The following is a 23,148-nucleotide window of genomic DNA, read 5'->3' as shown; positions in this document are numbered from 1 at the left end:
CGCACGGTCTGATTCATGCGGGGACATGATACGTAGGCAATCTCTATAGGATTCGACCACCACTAAAAAGAAAAGAGGGAAATGAAAAATAAATAAAGGAGGATAGAATAAAGGATGTTTAAAAGAAGGGGCACAGTTATGAGAGGCCGGAATGACGCACGCAACCGAAGCAAATGCATGATAGAAAATGGTTAATTGCCTAGGTGCATTGCATCCCAACGTGTAATTGCATATGTGTTAAACTCTAAAAACTAACAAGTTTGTTGTTTTCAAGAGAATTGAAGCAGTTAGTTTATTTAGAGGATACTGGCACATTATCATTACCAAACCAGATCAAAGGGACCAATACCAGAAATCATGTCTATCCCGGATGTCGACACTAGTGTTGATGTAGAGGAGTTGGACATCAATAAAATGAAAGAGGAGATGCTCAAGCTTAAGCAACAGATGGCCGAAATGTACCAGGCCTAGTCCAAAGGGCAATCACCGCCGTCTTACCCAGCCAATCCGGCTTTTACCCTACCATTAGCTCAGTCTCAGGATCATCCCGCCACCGATCCAGGTTTTCCTATTTATCAACACTACCATGGCACTACTTCTCATATGCCGCAAGCTCTACCACCAAAATCAATTCCATACCCTCCTCCGCCAGTCACCCCTGTCTTTGTGGCATCTCCACCAGCTGCACTCCATAGATCCCCGAGTGAACCTGTGTTCCAAGCTCAGGACAACCAGTATTATCCCCCGGATCCTACCTTCAAAGCTCCTGAAACCTACCCCTACGATCCACGTTCTGATCTCCCGAGAGAAGCTCAGAGACCAGCCAAAAATCCCGAACATGAGGAGATGTTTAGAAAAATGAAAAGCATAGAACAATCCTTTAGGGATATGAGAGGGCTGGGAGGTCAGGTAAGTGTGGCTTACAAAGACCTGTGTTTATTCCCAAATGTACAACTACCGGCAGGGTTCAAAATGCCCAAATTCGACTTGTACAATGGACACGGTGATCCGGTGGCTCATTTGAGAGGTTTTTGCAGTAAGATGAGGGGAGCCGAAGGAAAGGATGAATTGTTAATGGCTTACTTCGGTCAGAGTTTGAGCGGAGCAGCATTGGAGTGGTACACCCGCCAAGATCACGAAAGATGGTACACATGGGATGATCTGGCACAAGCATTCGCTTGTCACTTTCAGTATAATCTTGAGATCATTCCAGACCGACTATCTTTGACTAAACTAGAGAAGAAGCACAGTGAAAGCTTTAGAGAATATGGTTTCCGGTGGAGGGAGCAAGCAGCAAGGGTAGATCCCCCAATGAAAGAGAGCGAGATGGTTGATTACTTTTTGCAGGCTTTGGAGCCAACTTACTTTGGTCATTTGGTGTCCGCAATTAGCAAGTCTTTTAATGAGGTTGTAAAAATGGGAGGCATGGTCGAGGAGGGGCTTAAGTCCAACAAAATCATGAGTTATTCAGCGATCAAGACAACCACTCAGGCCATTCAAAGCGGCACTGGGGGTGTACTTGGGAAGAAGAAGAAAGAAGATGTCACGACTGTTGCGTCCGGTGCCTGGTTCGGATCTAGAGGCCCGTCACCCTACTATATCCAACCATGACCCTACCACCAAAATTACCCCCACACTCTATATAGATCTCCACAACATTACTATCTACCGCCAGATCCCAATTATCGATCCATCATGCACAAACCTATACCCAAACTCCGGCACACGCACAATGGCATGCGCCGGCTCCACAAAATCCATACCCAGCTCCACAAAATCCATACTCAGCTCCACAAAACACATATCTACCCCCAAGAGCCTACAAAAATCCCCCCGGGAATTGGTTTCCGACCAAACCAAGCCTTCAAAAATGAGAGGTTACAGAAGCAAAAGACTTTCACTCCACTGGGGGAATCATATACCAGTTTTTTCCACAGGTTGAGGCAGTTGGGCATATTGAATCCAATTGAGCCTAAAATGCCAAATCCTCCCCCTAGAAATCTTGACCACTCGGTGAGTTGTGAGTACTGTTCAGGAGCCCCGGGGCATGATACAGAGAAGTGTTGGAAATTGAAAACAGCTATGCAAGAGCTTATTGATACTCATCGGATTGAGGTTCAGGCCCTAGAAGCACCAAATATCAATTAGAATCCACTGCCAGCTCACCATGAGACCCATATGATTGAGTGGATACACAAAGGAGGGGATCCCAAGAAGCCCTCGCAGACGGTAATGATGGTCCGTTCCAGTGAAACCAGCTCAAAGGAAAAGGTAACTAATGGAAAATCAATGGTCCAGTTGAAAGGGGTAGACAATAAGCCAGCTGTGGTAGCCGAGAAAGGGTCGTCAAGCATTGTTGCAGTGAAACCTGAGAAAGCTAAAGTGGTAGTACCAGGGGTTGCAAGTAAACCTGTTGTGGTCGTGAAGGGGGCTCGCACAGAGCCTGTTATTATAAAACCAGTAACTCAGCTTCCAGTGATCAATAGCAAAGCTGTTCCTTGGAATTATGAACGGGTGACCATGATTTACAAAGGGAAAGAAATCAAAGAAGAAGTTTGTGAAGAACAAGGTTTGACTCGCTCAGGAAGGTGTTTTACTCCCGAGGAGTTAAGAAGAACTAAAGATGATCCAACGCCGGTGAAGAAAGCTGTAACTAAAGAAGAGGCAGAGGAATTTTTGAGGAAAATGAAAGTGCATGACTATTCTGTTGTAGAGCAGTTGAGGAATACGCCAGCTCAGATCTCATTGCTCTCATTGCTAATCTATTCAGATGAGCACTGCCGATCATTGATGAAAATCCTGAATGAGGCCCATGTTCCCGACAAGATCTCGGTGAGCCATCTGGAAAAGATAGACAGCAAGATTTTTGAAGTAAACAGAGTCACTTTTTCCGATGATGAATTGCCTTTAGAAGGTACTGAGCATAACAAAGCCCTTTACCTTACAATGAAATGCGAGGATTCCGTGGTTACCCGAGTATTGGTTGACAATGGTTCAAGTGCGAACATTTGTCCTCTCTCCACTCTAAGCAAGCTGAAAGTAGAAGAGGATAGGATCCATAAGAAAAGTATCTGTGTACGGGGATTTGACGGCGAAGGAAAAGACTCATTTGGGGACATAATGTTGGAACTAACCATAGGTCCAGTAGAATTCACAATGGAATTCCAAGCACTGGATATGGTTGTTTCCTACAATTTGCTATTAGGGCGACCATGGATTCACGCCGCTAAAGCAGTACCATCAATACTCCATCAGATGGTCAAGTTTGAATGGGATAGACAGGAAATAGTTGTGCACGGCGAAGATAATTTGTGCGCTCACAGAAACACCATTGTGCCATTCATTGAAGTGGAAGATGACAAGGGACCATGGGTCTACCAAGTTTTTGACGCAATGTTAGTCGAGAAAGTTCCAGAAGGGAAGTGTATCCCAAATCCGAAGATAACCACCGCATCAGTCATGGTAGCTTATGAAATGCTGAAGAATGGTTTTGTACCAGGAAAGGGTTTGGGGTCAGATCTGCAAGGCATCATACAGCCCGTGTCTCTTCCTGAAAACTTGGGAACATTTGGTCTGGGATTCAAGCCCACAACCGCAGACATAAAAAGAGCCAGGAAATTGAAACAGAGGACATGGGTCCTTCCAAAGCCGGTCCCACGTCTTTCCAGATTATTTGTCAAGTCTGGTACAAGGAGTCACCCAGTGACAACAATTCCCAGTTCTGTGATTGATCCGGACAAGGAGTTAATTGAAAGATTTGAGAAGTTGTTCGACAGTGTGAACATGGTGGAAATTGGAAAAGGTTGTAGCAACGCGGAAGTGTAATTTGTTGGGCCAACAACAAATCTTAATAATTGGAAGGCTACTCCTCTCCCTACTCGGAAGGAGTCTTGGTAGTTTGCTTTGATTTTCCTTTAAGTTTGTACGGATTATTCCAGGGTTATAATCCGGATTTCATTTTTTTGTTTGTTTGAGTGTGCAAACCTTGTGATCTTTTATCATTCAATAAAATACAATTTCCCTTTCTTCATCATTCCTGATGGTTTTCCTTTTTGTTTTGTTTTGTTTTCTATACATTTCTTTTTACGCTGCTTCTAATGGCGTGGTATGCATAAGGAATCCTTAGCCCAGTCTTAAAAATCAATCTGATTCCGAAATATTAGTTCAAGAAGTAGATTGTGACTACGAATCAGAATACGATGATGAGGATGAAGCCTTCGAAGAAATTAGTGAGTTAATTCACTTCGAAGAAAAACCCAAACCCAACCTGAATGACACAGAAGTCGTCAATTTAGGAGACACAGACAATGTCCGAGAGACTAAAATAAGTGTCCACCTCGAGCCGAAAATCCGGGAGGAGTTAATCAAAACACTCATCGAGTACAAAGATGTTTTTGCGTGGTCATATGACAACATGTCGGGTTTAAGCACTGATTTAGTGGTCCACAGATTGCCCACTGATCCAGCATTCCCTCCCGTCAAGCAAAAGTTGAGAAAATTCAAAACTGATATGAGTGTGAAGATTAAAGAAGAAGTTACCAAGAAGTTGGATGCAAAGGTTATTCGGGTCACTCAACATCCTGTTTGGTTGGCTAATGTTGTGCCTGTACCGAAGAAGGACGACAAGATCAGAGTATGCGTCGATTACCGCAATCTCAACAAAGCAAGTCCGAAGGATAACTTCCCACTACCCAATATCCACATTCTGATTGACAATTGTGCCAAACGCGAGATTGGATCTTTTGTGGATTGCTATGCCGGGTATCATCAAATTCTAATGGACGAAGAAGATGCGGAAAAGACAGCCTTCATCACGCCATGGGGAACTTATTGCTACCGGGTAATGCCATTTGGTTTGAAGAATGCTGGGGCAACTTATATGAGAGCAATGACTACTGTGTTTCATGATATGATACACAAGGAGATTGAGGTATACGTAGATGATGTGATCATAAAATCAAAGCATCAGGCCGACCACGTCGGGGATTTGAAGAAATTCTTCCAGAGGCTTCGCAGGTACAACCTCAAGCTTAACCCTGCCAAGTGTGCATTTGGGTTCCATCGGGAAAACTGTTGGGATTCATAGTCAGCCGACGAGGCATCGAGTTGGACCCATCAAAGATCAAAGCCATACGAGAATTGCCGCCTCCGAAGAACAAGACTAAAGTGATGAGTCTGTTAGGAAGGTTGAACTATATCAGCAGATTTATTGCTCAGCTCACGACAACATGTGAGCCTATTTTCAAGTTGCTAAAGAAGGACGCTGCGATCAAATGGACTGATGAGTGTCAAGAAGCGTTCAATGAGATAAATGGATACTTGTCTAACCCGCCTGTGCTGGTACCGCTAGAACCAGAGAGACCTTTGATTCTTTACTTGACTGTCCTGGAAAATTCATTTGGTTGTGTACTGGGGCAGCATGACATCACCGGCAGGAAAGAACAAGCCATCTACTATCTTAGCAAGAAGTTCACGACTTATGAGGTTATGTACACTCACCTGGAAAGGACATGTTGCGCTCTAACTTGGGTGGCGCAGAAATTGAAACATTTTTTGTCATCCTACACTACCTACCTCATTTCGCGTTTGGATCCGTTGAAGTATATCTTTCAAAAGCCTATGCCGATAGGGAGACTTGCGAAGTGGCAGATATTGCTCACAGAGTTTGACATCATCTATGTGACTCGGACTGCGATGAAAGCCCAAGCATTGGCTGATCATTTGGCCGAAAACCCGATCGATGAAGATTACGAGCCATTGAGAACTTATTTTCCTGATGAAGAAGTGATGCATGTCGATGAACTGGAGCAAATTGAAAAACTAGGCTGGAAACTCTTCTTTGATGGGGCTGCCAACATGAAAGGAGTCGGGATAGGAGTTTTGCTTATTTCTGAAACAGGGCATCACTATCTTGTTACGGCTCGGCTTTGATTTCATTGCACCAACAATATGGCTGAGTATGAAGAATGCATTTTGGGTTTAAGGCTAGCTGCAGACATGGATGTCCAGGAAGTCTTGGTCTTGGGAGACTCGGATCTTCTGGTACACCAAATTCAAGGAGAATGGGAAACACGAGATTTGAAGCTCATACCATACCGACAATATTTGCATGATCTTTGTCAACGGTTTCGATCAGTAGAGTTTAGGCATATTCCTAGAGTCCATAATGAGGTCGCCGATGCTTTAGCTACCCTAGCGTCAATGTTGCACCATCCGGACAAAGCCTATGTCGATCCTTTGCACATTCAAGTACGAGATCAGCATGCTTACTACAACATGATTGAAGAAGAACTTGATGGCGAACCTTGGTTTCATGATATCCAGGAGTACATCAGAATGGGGATATATCCAGTGCAAGCCACATGGGATCAGAAGAGAACAATTCGATGGTTGGCAAGTGGATTCTTCTTAAGTGGAGGAGTTTTGTATAAAATAACACCAGACCTTGGATTGTTATGATGCATAGATGCTAGACAAGCTACGGTTGTCATGTCCGAAGTACATTCAGATGTTTGTGGACCACATATGAGCGGGTATGTGATGGCAAAGAAAATTCTCCGAGCAGGTTATTATTGGCTCACCATGGAGCGAGATTGTATCAATTTTGTGCGCAAATGTCATCAATGCCAGATACACGGAGATTTGATTCATTCTCCACCATCGGAATTGCACACGATGTCGGCACCATGGCCCTTCGTTACTTGGGGCATGGATATCATTGGACCAATTGAGCCAGCAGCATCCAACGGGCATAGATTCATTCTAGTAGCCATTGATTATTTCACCAAGTGGGTTGAGGCCAAAACTTTCAAATCGGTGACCAAGAAAGTAGTGGTCGATTTCGTTCACTCAAATATCATCTGTCGATTCGGAATCCCAAAGGTGATCATTACGGATAATGGTGCTAATCTTAACAGTAAATTGATGGAAGAGGTATGCCAACAGTTTAAGATTACGCATCGCAATTCTACCCCATATTGTCCCAAGGCGAATGGAGCAGTTGAGGCAGCCAACAAAAACATAAAGAAGATACTTCAGAAAATGGTAGAAAGTTCTAGGCAATGGCATGAAAAATTACCGTTTGCGTTGCTGGGTTATCGCACTACTATCCGTACTTCAGTAGGTGCAACTCCTTATTTGTTGGTATATGGAACTGAAGCAGTGATACCTGTGGAAGTTGAGATCCCGTCCCTTCGGATTGTCGCTGAGGCTAAGACTGATGATAATGAGTGGGTCAAAACCCGTTTGGAGCAGTTGAACTTGATTGATGAAAAACGATTGGCAGAAGTATGTCATGGCCAGTTATATCAAAAAAGAATGGCAAGAGCATACAACAAAAGGGTGTGTCCCCGAAAGTTTGAAGTGGGTCAGCAAGTGCTGAAACGTATTCTTCCACATCAGGTTGAAGCAAAAGGCAAGTTCGCCCCGAATTGGCAAGGGCCATTCATTGTGACCAGAGTATTATCCAATGGCGCTCTATGTTTAACAGATATTGAAGGAAAATGCATCGACATGGCCATCAATTCCGACGCGGTCAAAAGATAATGTATGATTTCTTTGTTATAATTGTTGATTGTTTGTACTTGGCATTGTTTCAAAGATTGGAATAACGAAGGCAATTTGTTCTGCCACCTAAACACTTTACCCTTTGTTCCCCATTTTGAGCTGCATTTGTTTATTTCATACCTCTCTTTTGGAATCAATAACGAAAAAGAGAGAAAAAGAAAGAAAAGAAAAAGAGAAAAGAAAAGAAGTAAAAAGTATAACTACAAGGAAATTCATGTGTGAACTACGTTTGACTTGATTCCTGTTAAGCATACGTAGGCAGCTTCCCGGCTCGGTCATAGTAAAATAAAATATCAAAAGATCCCCAAGCAAGAAACTGGGGCAGAAGTTGTACTTGGAATAAGAAATGTGATTCTAAGAGTTGTAATTTTAAAATCCGTGTCAAAATTGTTTTGAGCCTTTGATACCCTTTCTTTCTAAACCCAACCAAAAGCTCACATTACAGTCCAAAGAAAGACCTTTCGATCAGTCTTCGAGAGATGCCAGGTCGAGAAATGTAAAGAAAATTCATATCAGGGGCAACACTCCAGTTTAAGTAAGAAAAATCAAAAAAATGAGAGAGTTTTATTGGTGAAAACTCTCATGGGCACCATGAGGCGACGAAAGTTGAGAGAAAATAAAAATGAGAGAGTCTTATTGGTGAAAACCTTCACAGGCACCATCAGACGACAAGTAATTGAGGAATCAACAAATGAGAGAGGTTTGTCGGTGAAAACCCTTCAGGGCACTGCAAGTCGAACGAGGTCCGTAAGTTGGCGGAAAGTAAAATTGGGTTGTGGAAATCTTGGAGAACAAAGTAAAACAATTGGAAAGGAGATTGGTTAAATAGACTGGGCTGATTAATCCAAATGCATACCATGATCATTGGTGCCAGTGATTCCACTCAGATAAGTCCCTTTTCCTGTCTCCAACAGTCATCCAAATTTGGATTCTTTTCTTTATTCTTAAAATCCTTGCATTTCATTGCTGTTAACTTTACTTCTCTAAAGCTCTACCAAGTTTAGCCTTGTAAGAAGGATTTTCAAAGCTTACTACCAGTTTCGGAATTGCACAAATCAAAATGCAGCTAGAACATGCCAAAGATGATATGATGAAAAATGGGACCTATGGTGTAAGCAAAAGTTAAAACTGTGGAATGGTTCAGTAATGTCTTGGGAGATGTACGGTTTCAGGCAGAAAGGTCAGGAGGGGAGAATAGCAGTTGGGGATCTTGCAGTTAAGGATCAGTCAGAAGGTCAAAACAATTTTTTCGATCAGTTCAAGGCAGTTGGACGAAGCAAAGAATGGCAAAGAGAAAACCACCTCCAGCAAGAATGCCACGATGAACCACCACGTTTTAAACTTACAAAATTTTCTTTGATTTGAAACAGAGGCAAAATTGGCATTTGTTTCAGGAAATCATCCGTAGGAAGAGTAAGTACTAGGCAGAATTGATCGCGGAAATTCTCAGGACCCTCCTGGAAAATAGGACTTAGTTTAAAATTCAAAATAATCATGAGTAGCGGAATTTGGCATGAGTGCACCCTAGAAGATTATAAGTGGAACTTTGAAGTTTGTATGTTTGAGATACACTTTGGACATTACCCTATGAGAACAAAGATTCTGACTTCTCTTCTTTCCCAGATTAATGATTATGATTTTCTGTTTCCTCAACATTTTCCCCAAGCAGAAACGCCATCTTTTTCCCCCATTTCCAAATTTAGTCGGAAATTCTCAGGACCCTCCTGGAAAATGGGACCTAGTTAAAAAACAATCAAAACAATCGTGAAAAACAAGATCTAGCATAAGTGTACCCCAAAGGAACATAAGTTGATTTCAAAGTTTGCATGTTTTAGATAGGATTCAATTAGGAATTTTCAGGATCCTCCTGAACAATGGGACCTAGCTTTGAGAGTTTTTATTAAATAACGAGATTTAGCGGAAGTCACACCTTTAAAAGATATAACTTAGATTTAAAATTGTCAAGAGTTGTCAGGACCCCCGGGATAACGGAACTTAGTTTTAAAATGATTATTGATATTTGATAATGTGATCCATTTTACACTTACATATATGCCCAACTACCAAACTGGGGCAGAAAAATTTTCTTTGTTTTTGTCTATTTTGATGAAGTCAGGAGCCCGCCTGGAGAGCATGGGAATACATTTCAAGTTTAGCAATCAGGAGCCCGCCTGAAAAGTATGGGAACACATTCAAGTTTAGCAAACAGGAGCCCGCCTGGAAAGCATGGGAACACATTCAAGTTTAGCAATCAGGAGCCCGTCTGGAGAACAAGGGAGTATAATGTAAGTTTTAGCTTTCAAATTCTTGGTTTGTCTATTTTGAAGTCAGGAGCCCGCCTGGAGAGTAGGGAATACTTTCAAGCGCAGCAGTCAGGAGCCCACCTGGAGAACAAGGGAATACCATTCAAATTTCAAGTAATCAGGAACCCGCCGAAAAACGAAGGGAAGAAGCAATTCAAGTTCAAGAAATCAGGCGTCCACCTGGAGAACAAGGAAAGGCAGTGGAAGATTTAGCAATCAGGCGTCCACCTGGAGAATAAGGGAATACAATTCAGGTTCAGCAGCCAGGCACCTAAATGGAGAACGAAGGGAACAAGCAATTCAGGTTCGAGTAATCAGGAGCCCGCCTGTAGAATAGAGGATAGGCAGCAATAGTCAAAGAAAGACGTTTAAAGGTTCAGCAATCAGGTACCCGCCTGAAGGGGAGGGAAAGCATCTCAAGAGTACAATTCGAGTCAGCAGCAAAGGAACAACTGAGAGAAATACAAATCAACAAGGCAACAACAGTCACAAGACCAAGTTTGAAAATAAATCATTGTAAAGCATAGATTATAGCTTAGTCTAGCTTCTTCATTTTTGTCATGGTGTAACAAGGAGGTCAGTAGGCAGTATCAGCAGCAGCAACAGCAGTAACAGTAAAACCGCAGCTTCATGGTAGTCATAGCTACCAAACTTCCCGAACTACATTGACTTGATTCCTTTATAGCCAAGGATATGTAGGAAACCTTTGAAGCAGAGGTTCAGTCAAATCTTTCAAAAATGCTTCCCACGGAGTATTCAAACAGGCAAAAATCGCTCGTATCCGCTCACTTTATCTTTGCACGAAAACTCTTCGTGTTTCCGGACAAAGAGGGGCAGCTGTGAGCACGTGATTTTTGCCTCATACGAGTTACTCCAAAATAATTCCCAAAATTAGGTTTTGGCTTTGATTATGTGTTATTTCAGGAATTATTGTGTGATTTTCCTGATTGTTTGCATGTATTTGTGTGCATGTGTAATTTTATTAATGCATCAAAAATACAAAAAAATATAGCATTTGCATTTAAGATCTGATTTTTATATTTTTAGAATTAATTAATAATTAGGTGTTTTACAAAAATGAAAATTCACAAAAAATAACATATTTTTGTATTTTGGTCAAATTGGGTGATTTTTCTTTTAATTTAAGTGTTTAATTATTTGTGATAGGTGTTATTTAAAGTTAATTAATATTTTTAAGCTAATTTAGGTCTTCTATAATTTAGTATAGGATTTTTAAGTTTAATTTTCGAAAAAAAAGAAGAAAAGAAAATAAAAGAATTAATGAAAGAGAAGGAAGTCAAATTTGGGCCAAGTTCAATTTAATTCAAGAGGCCCAAATCAAATACACCTGAAACCCCCCCCCCCCCCCAGTCCGGCCTAAACCCGTCCCAACCCAGTCTATTTCCAGCCTCAACCAAATGACGCTGTTTCGAGCATCTCAATCTGGACCTTTGATTTAATGAGATCAAACATATAAACAACAAACTTGTTAGCGTTAGAGTTTAACACATATTGCACTTTCACATTGGGGAATGCAACGTACGGTCCAGAATCTCACCCACAACCCGAACCCGACCCAATCCATGAACTGATCCAACCCAGAACCAAAACGACCCCGTTCCGTGCCTATTTGATCACAACCGTTGGATTTCTATCATCCAACGGTTCACATTGATCACCCCATTTTAATAATACAAAAAAAACCCCAAACGACCCCTACCCCCAAAATCAGAACCCCTCCCATTCGTCTCTTTCATCGCTTCAGAGATGACCTTATCTCACCACCGCCCTCCGCCCACCGGAAATCGCCCCACGGCGGTTCCGGTGGTCCAATCCCTCCCAAAAATACACCCCAGAACCCCCTCGATCTCCTCTTCCCAAATCCCTGCTCCAAATCTTTCGAACATCCCAGGAACCCGTCAAATATCGATTCGAGTAGATGAACCCTAGCGCCGCCCTAACTTTCTCCGATGGCGGCACCACCTCCAATCGACCCCAAACTAACACCCCTTGACCACCACACCTCCCTCTTTCTTAATCCATAACCTGTTTCTTTCAAATGGGGTTCAATCTGCTCAAGTCTTAAATCCAAGGGTCTGAATTCTAAAGTCAAAACCTAAACCCAAGGATCGATGATAATTTTAGAGCCAGTTTCATCACGAAATAGCGTTATTCACTTGTTTTTAAAAGAACAAGTGACTAATATCATTTGGCGATGAAATCGAAAAGGAAATCTCGGGAACCAAGTTGTCCAGTTGAGCCGGTAAGTTTTTCTTGTTTATTGTTTTTTGTTAGTATTAGTTTTACATCTCTGGTTGTTGGTCCACTAACCCAGTCAGTTTAATTAGTTTTTTTTATTTTTATTTTTATTTTTTTTAATTTGTGTGAATTTTTTTAATAACAAGTATAGGTAATTTTGTGTTAATTATTTTAAAGGTCGAATCACAAATGAATTCATTCATTGGGTATTTCTTGTTTGTTTCAATTCTGAATAATTCATTTATGGGATATTTCCTAATTTCTTTTTAATGTTAAACCTTTATGTATCCAGAAATTGATGTTGTTTGGTTGGGCTGCTTGATGTTTCTGTTTTATAGAACTGTTTGTGCAAATTTGCAAAAAATCAGAACTTTCAGTAGTTCTGATCAGATAATTAGGATTTCAGAGTATAGCTTGTTGGATAAAAGGGGGTATTCACCTGCTTATGAGGCTTCTCAATAGCGGTAGGGTCTAGGAAATGCACTACTGAATTAGTTAAAAGCACTAGGTTAGTGGAGTGAATTAAAAATAAAAAGGAAACTGACAGTGGTCAGCTTGATACCCTTTTAGAGCTGGAAAGTAAGAGAACATGGGAGACATTTTCAGAAGCTGAAAGAATACATTTTTTAAAGAAAAGAGAAGCTGGAAAGGGTTGGTTGATGAGGTATATAATGGGGGACAGACCTCAGAGAGAAGAAAGAGGAGAAAAACAGGGGCATTGAGAGAGGAGAGTTGGAGAGCTTAGGAGATTCAAAGGAAGAAAACTTTCTGAGAAAGATACCAACCTAAGAGAAGGGAGACAAACCAAAGAGAGGGAAATATATAAACTGAATTCATGTATATAGAGATATTCTGCATCTTTATTCACTGATTTTTGAGTCAATTTCATTGAAAGTTGACTGAATCTGGTTTGTTGTTCGATCAAAACTGATTTCTGGGCTGTTGTATATTACCTCCTGAGTTTGAAATTGGTTTGTTGGTCACCTGTTGCTGCTGAATTATAATTCTACTGTTGTTACTGCTGAAATCCTCACCCTTTCGTTTCATCTTTACTTCCAGGTATCCCTCACACCCTTGATATGTGAGATGGAGGAATACAATATGATTGATTGAAGTTGAAATACCGAGAATCTCATTTACTGAATGTCGTTTCTTTCTAATCACCTATTTATGTAGTTAATCTAATTGCCCTGTTATATTCAAACTTATTCACTGATTGGTTGTGAACTTGGTTTGTAATATAAAGCAAAACGTAGGTTAGCCATGTTTAATTTGGGTTTGGGTTTTGTGTTTGTTGTGCATGAACTGTGATTGGAAAGGCCTAATGTTTGTTGAGTTGCATGACTTTGAAATTCGCAAAGATGGGATATTTAGCCTGAATGAGGATTGGTCATAGTGATTTGCAGATCCATGTTAGGAATAATTTGATATCTGGGACATAGTTTAATCTGTTCATTGTTAGCTTAATTTGTTTAAACAGTTAAATTGTATATTGGTCTTACTTGAGGTCTCTACACGCTTAGTCCAGGGGAAATGAGTTCTTGAACTCTGAAGTTTGGAAGTGTGGGGTTTGGAGCCCAAACACCCTTTGTATTCCCCGAAGGGACTCGATCATGAGCGCCCGGCTCCAGCAATCGACCATGAAAGCAGAATTGGGTTCTTCTGACCTAAAGCTTATTTATCTAAGTGATACGGCCATGTGAATTTAAAATAGATTTGGACCCAAAGTATGTTAACAAATCAGAAATTTAGTTTAATTGCGCTACCTTTAAGTAATCAAGAATTCAGAGATTGGAATGTTTTTTTATAATCGCGTGTTCCATATAGTTTAATTGACTGGTTTCCAATGGATTATATGCAATTGTTGGCTTATGAAAATCTGGGCCCAAAGCTGGCCCAGGTAGCGGGATCAACCCCGGGCATGAATGCATAGCCCTTAATTGTTTTGGGCCATCTGTTCTCGTCATGATTGGACATTTTTCGAGTCCCGCAAAGGAAACACGGGCAGGTGGAGCCTTACACTCTTGTAATTTGTGCTCATTTTTACTAACCTTCTGAAGGGTGTTGGTGGCCTAAAATTTTCTTCTATTAATTAGTTCAGACATTAGCATAAGGTAGAATTCAGTTACCTTTAATGTTTAACCGATTAATTTCTTTCAATTAGTCGAGGTGTGCCGTGACGGAAAAAAAATGACGATTTATGGTCGTCACTTAATTAATTTTAATCCTTTAGAAATCGGGGTGTGCCATTTTGTCAAATTTTCCATGGCCCTCGCAAACTTGAAAGTGCATAGTTGCTTTAGGCGCGCTATTTTAAAAATTTACCTTCCTTAACTCGGGTGCGCATTTATGTGACCCAAATCCAAATCTCAATAACGTTAGATAAAATGTGTTGCGGACTGTGGGTGCATTTATGTGACGTGGTTCAATATGTATTTTAAATGACGTTGCAATCTTCCTTAAAATGAATAAAAGCGGTTATACAGTTAAAATTGAACCATAGGCTAAAACATGTATAAAAATCAGATAGTAGGCCAATTATAACAGTTGAGCGACCGTTCTAGAACCACGGAACTCGGGAATGCCTAACACCTTCTCCCGGGTTAACAGAATTCCTTACCCGGATTTCTGGCTCGCGGACTGTTAAACAGAGTCAAACTTTTCCTCGATTCAGGATTCAACTGGTGACTTGGGACACCATAAATCTCCCAGGTGACGACTCTGAATCTTTTAACAATAAATCCCGTTTCGATTGTCCTTTAATTGGAAAAACTCCTTTACTACCCTCTTCCGGGGTGTAGGTAAAAAGGAGGTGTGACAATGGCTGCTAACTCCAAATCATGAACCGGATAGTTCTTCTCATGAATCTTCAACTGCCGTGAAGCATAGGCAATGACCTTGCCATCCTGCATCAACACCGCACCAAGTCTAATACGAGATGCATCACAATAAACTATATAAGGCCCTAAACCTGTGGGAAAATCTAATACCGGTGCAGTAGTCAGAGTTGTCTTGAGCTTCTGAAAGCTCGCCTCACACTCGTCTGATCATCTGAACTAGGCACCATTCTGGGTCAACCTGGTCATTGGGGCTATGATAGATGAGAAGCCCTCCACAAACCAACAATAGTAGCCTGCCAATCCTAAGAAACTCCAGATCTCTATAGTTGATACTGGTCTAGGCCAGTTCTTGACTGCCTCAATCTTCTTCGAATCAACCTGAATACCCTCTACTAATACAACATGACCCAGGAATGCAACTGAACTCAGTCAGAACTCACACTTCTAAAACGTAGCATACAACTGACTATCCCTCAAAGTCTGAAGAGCCACTCTAAGATGTCACTTGTGCTCCTCTCGGCTACGGGAATAGATCAAAATATCATCAATGAATACTATCACGAACAAATCCAAGTAAGGCCTGAACATTCGGTTCATCAACTTCATAAAATCTGCTGGGGCATTTGTCAACCCGAATGACATTACCAAGTACTCATAATGCCCGTACCGAGTGCAGAAAGTTGTCTTAGGGACATCGGATACCCTAATCCTCAACTGATGGTAGCCAGATCTCAAGTCAATATTTGAAAATACCTTGGCACACAGAAGTTCATCAAACAAATCATCAATCCTCGGCAATGGATACTTATTCTTGATTGTAACCTTGTTCAGTTGCCGGTAATCAATACACATTCTCATCGAGCCGTCCTTCTTCTTAACAAACAACACCAGCGCACCCCAAGGCGAAACACTAGGTCTAATGAAACCTTTCTCAAGCAAGTCTAGCAACTGCTCCTTCAACTCTTTCAACTCAGGCGGGGCAATACAATACAGCGAGATAGAAATGGGCTTAGTGCCCGGAGCCAAATCAATGTAAAAGTCAATATCCCTGTTGGGTGGCATACCCGACAGATCTGAAGGGAATACCTCAGGAAACTCACAAACAACGGGCACAGAATCAATAGAAGGGACCTCAGCACTAGAATCACGAACATAGGCCAGATAGGCCAAACACCCCTTCTCGACCATACGCCGAGCCTTCATATATGAGATAACACTGTGGGTAGAATGACCAGGAGTCCCTATCTACTCCAAATGAGGTAAACCCATCAAGGCTAAGGTCACAGTCTTGGCATGACAGTCCAAGATAGCGTGATAAGGTAATAACCAGTACATCCCTAATATGATATCGAAATCAACCATGTCTAGAAGAAGCAAATCTACACGAGTCTCAAGACAACCAATCACAACTACACATGAATGATGGACTCGATCTACCACAACAGAATCACCCACCGGTGTAGACACATAAACAGGAGCACTCAAAGAATCACTAGGCATGACCAGATACGGTGCAAAATAAGATGACACATAGGAGTACGTGGATCTTGGATCAAATAAAACTGAAGCATCTCTGCTACAAACCAGAATAGTACCTGTGATAACTCCATCGGAAGCCTCAACCTCAGGCTTGGGTGGAAGAGCATAACATCGGGGCTAGGACCCACCACCTTGAACTACATCTCTGGGACGGCCTGCTGCTGGCTGGCCTCCACCTCTAGCATCCTGGGCTCCACCTCTAATACCTTTACCTCTACCTCTAGCACCTCTACCCCCACCTCTAGCTGGCTGGGCGGGTTATGGAACACTCAGTGCCTGAACCATGGCACGGGAACCCTGATGCTGAGAGCTGCTCGGTGCTCGAGGGCAAAACCTAGCAATGTGACCCATATCACCACAAGTGTAACAAGCCCTCAGCTGTTGAGACTGTTGACCCTGACGACTTGAATGACCACCCCGAAAACTCTGAAGTGGCAGTGCACTAATTGGAGCTAGTGGTGCGCTCTAGAAATGCTGATCAGAATACTACATATAGAAACCACGACCACCTGAAGCACCGTGAGAAACCTAGAGTGCTGACTGAAAAGGCCTAGGAGGATGGATTCTGCCATACGAATCTCTGCCTCCAGACGAGGTACCACTAAATCGGCTTGAATGATGAGGCCTCTTGTTAGACCCCTGACCACCTCCCTGCAATTGAACCATCTCAAATCTCCTGGACACATTGGTTGTCTCCTAGAAAGAAATTTCACTCCCAGTCTACTTGGCCATCTGAAGTCGAATCGGCTGAAGAAGTTCCTCAATGAACCTCCTCACACTCTCTCTATCTCGATGGGAAGTATTATAAGATCATGACGAGCCAAGTCGATGAATCGGGTCTCAAACTGAGTAACAGTCATAGAACCCTGTTGGAGACACCCAAACTACCTTTGGTAGATCTCTCTCTTTGAGTGATGGGGAGAAACTTCTCTAGCAATAATTGAGTAAACTGCTCCCAAGTCAATGCTGGTGATCCGACTAGTCTAGCCAAGCAATAATCTCTCCACCAACTCTTGGCAAATCCAGACAAGCAAAAAGTAGCAAAATCGACCACATTGGTCTCCACGATCCCCATGTACCTGAGAACCTCATGATAGCTATCTAGAAAATCCTGGGGATCCTCAGAAGATGCACCATTGAAAGTAGTAGTGAAGAGCTTGGTGAACCTGTCCAACCTTCACAAGGCATCGACAAGCATAACTGCTCCATCACCGGTCTGAGCTACCACACCCAGCTGAACTGCTCTAACTAGCTGGACTGCTGGAGTATGGAACTGGGGATCTACCTGCTTTGGAGTGCTAGTAGCAGGTGTCTGGGCTCCTTCTCCAACCTAAGAGACGACTGGTGCTACAGGAAGCAAGCCTGCCCGGGTGACACTCTCCATAAGGCCCACTAGACGGACCAGAGCATCCTGGAGTACTAGGTATCAATAAACCCCTCTGGGACCTGAACTGGGCCTACCAAAACTGCCAAGGCAGGAACCTCATCATCAAAGTCAACCTACGGCTCCGCCATTGGTGCTTCTACTCTGGGCTGAGCTCTGCCCTTACCTCGACCTCTAGCACGACCTTAGCCTCGCCCTCTGCCACTCATGGGAGCTGCTGCTGGGGGCTCGGGCTACTGGTCAGTGGATGAGGAAACGCGTGTTCTCGCCATCTGCGAAAGAACAGAGTAGAAATTCAATTAGCATTGAGAAACCAAACTGCACGATAGGAAAAAATAAATGTGAAGTTTTTTTTCTAACTCTGTAGCCTCTAGGGGATAAATACAGACGTCTCCGTACCGATCCCTCAAACTCTACTAAGCTTGTCTGTGAACTGTGAGACCCATGAAACGCAGAGCTCTGATACCAACTTGTCACGACCCGGATTTCCTACCCTCAGGAGTCATGATTGCGCCTACTAATGTGAGCTAAGCAAGCCAGAACAAATTGCTTCTTTATCCATTTTATACTCTTTAACAATTATAAAACCAAAGCGTGTGGACAACAAAAAATTTCAATAAGCGAAAGAAATGCAGTGAATTATCTGAATATATATGTCAAATACAACTGTTTGAACCTCGACCACCCAGAACTGGTGTCACATTACCACAAACGATCTAAGAATGCTACATATAAAGTCTGAAAACAAACAATACACTGTTTCTGAATTAAGGAAATGAAACAGGAATAAAGGGATAGAGGGAGACGCCAGGGCCTGCGGACGCCTGCAGGTCTACCTTGGATCTCCGCGTGGATTGAAGGCAGCCACATAATCTACGGTCCAAATACTATTGCTCTGGGATCTGCACATAGTGCAGAGTGTAGTATCAGCACAACCGACCCCATGTGTTGGTAAGTGTCTAGCCTAACCTCGGCGAAGTAGTGATGAGGATAGGACCACACTACCAAATAAACCTATGCAATTTAACTATATACAGCGGAAAAGAAGAACAAAAGTATACGGTCAAGTATGAGAGGGGTAACATGCTGAGGGGGGACTATCAATTTAGAATAGAAAGACAACAGGTAATTGAAAGAACCAGCATATCTCAGTATCAACAAAGAATCAGAAATCAATAAGTGCACGACACCACCCTTCATGCTTTTACTCTCATCCTCACCAAAGCAATCAAGTAATGAAAATGTGCACAGCATCGCCCTTCGTGCTTTTACTCTCGTCCTCACCATATAATCAATATAATCAGAATTGAATGGTACATCGTGCGGCATGGAATCACCCTTCGTGATTTACACTTTTTCCTCACAAATCATACACGACGTCACCCTTCATACTTTAACACTCTCACCAAACAATACACGGCATCACCCTTCATGCTTTAACACTCTTCCTCACCAAAACAACAATCACAAACAATAGGGCAAGGGAATAAATGAAATTACGATAAGAATCTCGGCAAGAGAACAATAGTCCAACAATCAAGTCCCGGCAGGGGAATAACATCAAAAGAAACCTCAACATCCTGGCAAGGGAGATAACATAAAAAGCAACAATATCCCGAAAGGGGAGTTGATACAATGATTCTCTTTTGTTTTTCACTTTTACTTCATAACTCACTTCATAACTTTGAGCCAATGCTCTAAAAGATTTAATTTCCACTTATACTTTCACATTTTATTGTACAACTCGAGCCAACGCTTCCCAATGTTCAAATGTCACAATTACTTCCACAAACTTTGCCCAAGAATAGAAATCCTCATCAAAGTATGAATAATACAACAAAGCTATAATAATCACAATATAAAACTCACAGGCATGCTTGAAACCAACATATAAATACTCGTCACCATGCCTATACACCGTACTCGACAAATACTACATAGCAAATAGGACTCGACTCCTAATCCCTCAAGCTAAGGTTAGACCAAACACTAACTTTGATGCCACGAACACAATTTAAGTCTCCACTACCGCTTTACCTCTTTATTTCACCACCAATTCACTCGTATCTATCTACAAGTTACTTAATTACATCAATAAATACTAAATGAATCAATTCTAATGCATGAAAATGAGTTTAAAATTGACTTACAATCGATTTGGAAAAAGAGTTGTCTTTGAAAAATCGCCCAAGAGTGTTTTGGTTTTGAAAGAGTCTGAAAAATGAAACATTTCGGCTAAGTTATAACATTGCAGGTTACTCATGTTCTCATGCTTCATACAAACCCAGGTTAGGAAGCTTGAAACCAATATCATACCATATGGATTTATAAAGTCCGATCAAGAAACAATAAAAAAGGGTTGGAAAGGCTTGAATGGATGGCTTCCAAGGTCAGGGCTCGATCCTGCACAATTCAGTCAGATATGGGAACTGCGAACCCAGACTTCTGCTAAGTTCGTATTTGCAAATGCAATGTCACATTTGCGAAGTCGCATTTACAACTGAAGTCTCACATTTGCGACCAAGAGGGATTCCAGGCAGTTGTCGCATTTGCGATAGTTACTTCGCATTTGCGAAGAAGGCAGCCCAGGCTGCATCTCGCATTTGCGACACATTGCTCGCATTTGCGAGACAGGCTTCGCAAATGCAAAACCTGCAGGCCTGTAGCATACCAGCAATTCCCTAAGTTAGAATTTTACTCCGTGGCTTATCCAAAACTCACCCGAGCCCTCAGGGCTCCAAACCAAACATGCACAACAACCTAAAAATATCATACGGACTCGCTCGTGCATTCAAATCACTAAAATAACATCAACAACTATGAATTTAGCATCAAAATCATGAAATTTCTTAAGAACTTCATATTTTCCATTCTTCTCAAAAACGATCTGATTCACGTCGTTTCAAGTCCATTTCTTACCAAACTTCATAGACTTATCTTAAATCACATATAAGACCTGTGCCGGAACCAAAATATGGGCCCGATACCATCAAGTTATAAACACTTTTCATTTTCAAAACTCATAAACAATTTCAGAAAATAATTTTCTTTAAAAATTCATTTCTCGGGCTTGGGACCTCAGAATTTGATTCCGGGCATACGCCCCAGTCCCATATTTCCCTACGGACCCTTCGGGTCCGTCCAATCATGGGTCCGAGTCTGTTTACCCAAAATGTTGACCGAAGTCAATTTAAACTCATTTTAAATGCAAAATTCATCATTTTTCACAAATTTTCACAAAATGGCTTTTCGGCTACGCGTCCGGATTGCGCACGCAGATTGAGGTAATGCCGAAAGAGGTTTTTAAGGCCTCAAAATACAGAATTCACTTTTAAAATAAGCTTGCTTTGTTGCATGTCTCCCAACCCTTTAGAATACTCTTCCAGGTTGGGGATTTTGGGTGTTTAGGGTGTCTAAATGTATCAACTAGTCTAGACATGTTGCAATATTTATGAATGAGCACTCTAGCCCATAGACTATTGGTATTTTTATAAGCTCTACATGCCAGATTTGTGAGAGAAGCTTTGTTCTTGATACTAGCCTTTTGGAGCCCTAGCCCTCCCCCAGCATTGATCTTAGTGACTACCTCTCACTTAATCAGATGCAACTTTTTCCTTTCATGGGTGGTGCCCCAAAGAAAATTTTTCTGAATTCTATCAATCTAATTAGTGACTTTGATGGGTAGATTTATATATTGCATAACATGACTTGGGATGCTGTTCAAAGAGGTCTTAGCCAGTATTGTTCTCCCAGCCATGTTAAGGCATTTAGTTTTCCAACCAGCCAACTTAGATTGCATGTTGTCAATGATGAATTGGAAGTCTGCAGCTAATTGTTTTTTATGGAGAATGGGGAATCCCAGGTATTTTCCAAAGGATGTTGTGTGCCTGATGGAAAAATAATTGATGAGGTGTTGAAGGGTATCTTGAGTGGTATTTGAAGAAAACATGACTCTTGATTTGGTGAGATTGATTTTTTGTCGTGACTGTTCATTGAAGTTCTGCAATATTGAAAGAATGGTATTGCAGTTCCTGTCATTGGCTTTGGCAAAGAGGGTGAGGTCATCCGCAAAGAATAGGTGTGATATTTTTGGTCCAGACCTACTTATACTTATGGGGTGCCATTGGTTATGTAGTACTGCCTTATCAATGGATCTAGATAGTCTTTCTATGCACATAATGAATAGGTAGGGAGACATAGGGTCACCCTGCCTAATGCCTCTTGAGGGTTTGAAAGACTCTATTTTTCCCTCATTGACAAGAATGGAAATGGAGGATGTACTGATGCATGACATGATGAGTTTGGATAAGTCACGGGGGGAAGTTGAAGGCATCCAGAGTGTCTCTAATAAAAGACCATTCCAGCCTATCAAAGGCCTTCTCTAGGTCTATTTTTAGGATCATGTTGCCACTTTTCCCCCTTCATTTTTCTGAAGTAATTGATATACTCCTGGACAATAATAGCATTGTCACAGGCCCTTCTATTAGATAGGAAGCTTGCTTGGCTTGGCCCAATGATGTCGGAGAGGATAGGCTTTATCCTGTTCACAATGATTTTTGTGACTGACTTGTAGATGGTGTTACAGAGTCCAATGGGTCTGAAATTTTTAGCATTGAAGCTTGGGGGCATTTAGGGATTAGACACAGAAAAGTTTGGTTCATGGTGCTATCCATGGAGCTTGTGGAGAAGCATTTTTGGCAGACATTTGTGACAGAGTCCCCTACTATATCCCACTACTTTTAGTAGAAGAAGGGGTGGAGACCATCTGGGCCAGGAGATTTGAAGGGTTTATTGGAAAAGACTGCCCTTTTAATCTCACTCACTTGAAGGGTTTTGTCCATAAAAACTCTTTGGCTTTGGGACAGAATGGGTTCCATGGTAGAGTGATCAGTGGTTTCCCAAGGGGCTTCAGTGCGGGAAGTTGTGTATAGATCAGTAAAGAAGCCCACAATAGCTGAATGGATGTCCTTTTGGTCATGAAGCCAATTTCTATTCTTTTCTTTAAGGGAGAGGATTTTGTTTCACCTTCTTCTATTAAGGGTGTATGTGTAAAAGAATCTAGTGGTAGCATCACTCTCATTTAGCCAATTGATCCTAGACTTAAGTTTCCAAAAGTCTTCTTCACTTTTGAGGATTAGGTTGAGTTCAGCATTTAACTCTGTTTCAAGGTTTAAAAGGTAACTACTGAATTGGTAGCTAGGAGACTTTTGGATTCCAAAGATTCTAGCCAGGAGTCTCTTCTTTTGGTGGAAGATGT

This window comes from Nicotiana sylvestris, chromosome 7 (genome assembly GCF_000393655.2).
Source record: "Nicotiana sylvestris chromosome 7, ASM39365v2, whole genome shotgun sequence".
NCBI lineage: Eukaryota > Viridiplantae > Streptophyta > Magnoliopsida > Solanales > Solanaceae > Nicotiana > Nicotiana sylvestris.
This window is presented reverse-complemented; position numbering follows the sequence as displayed.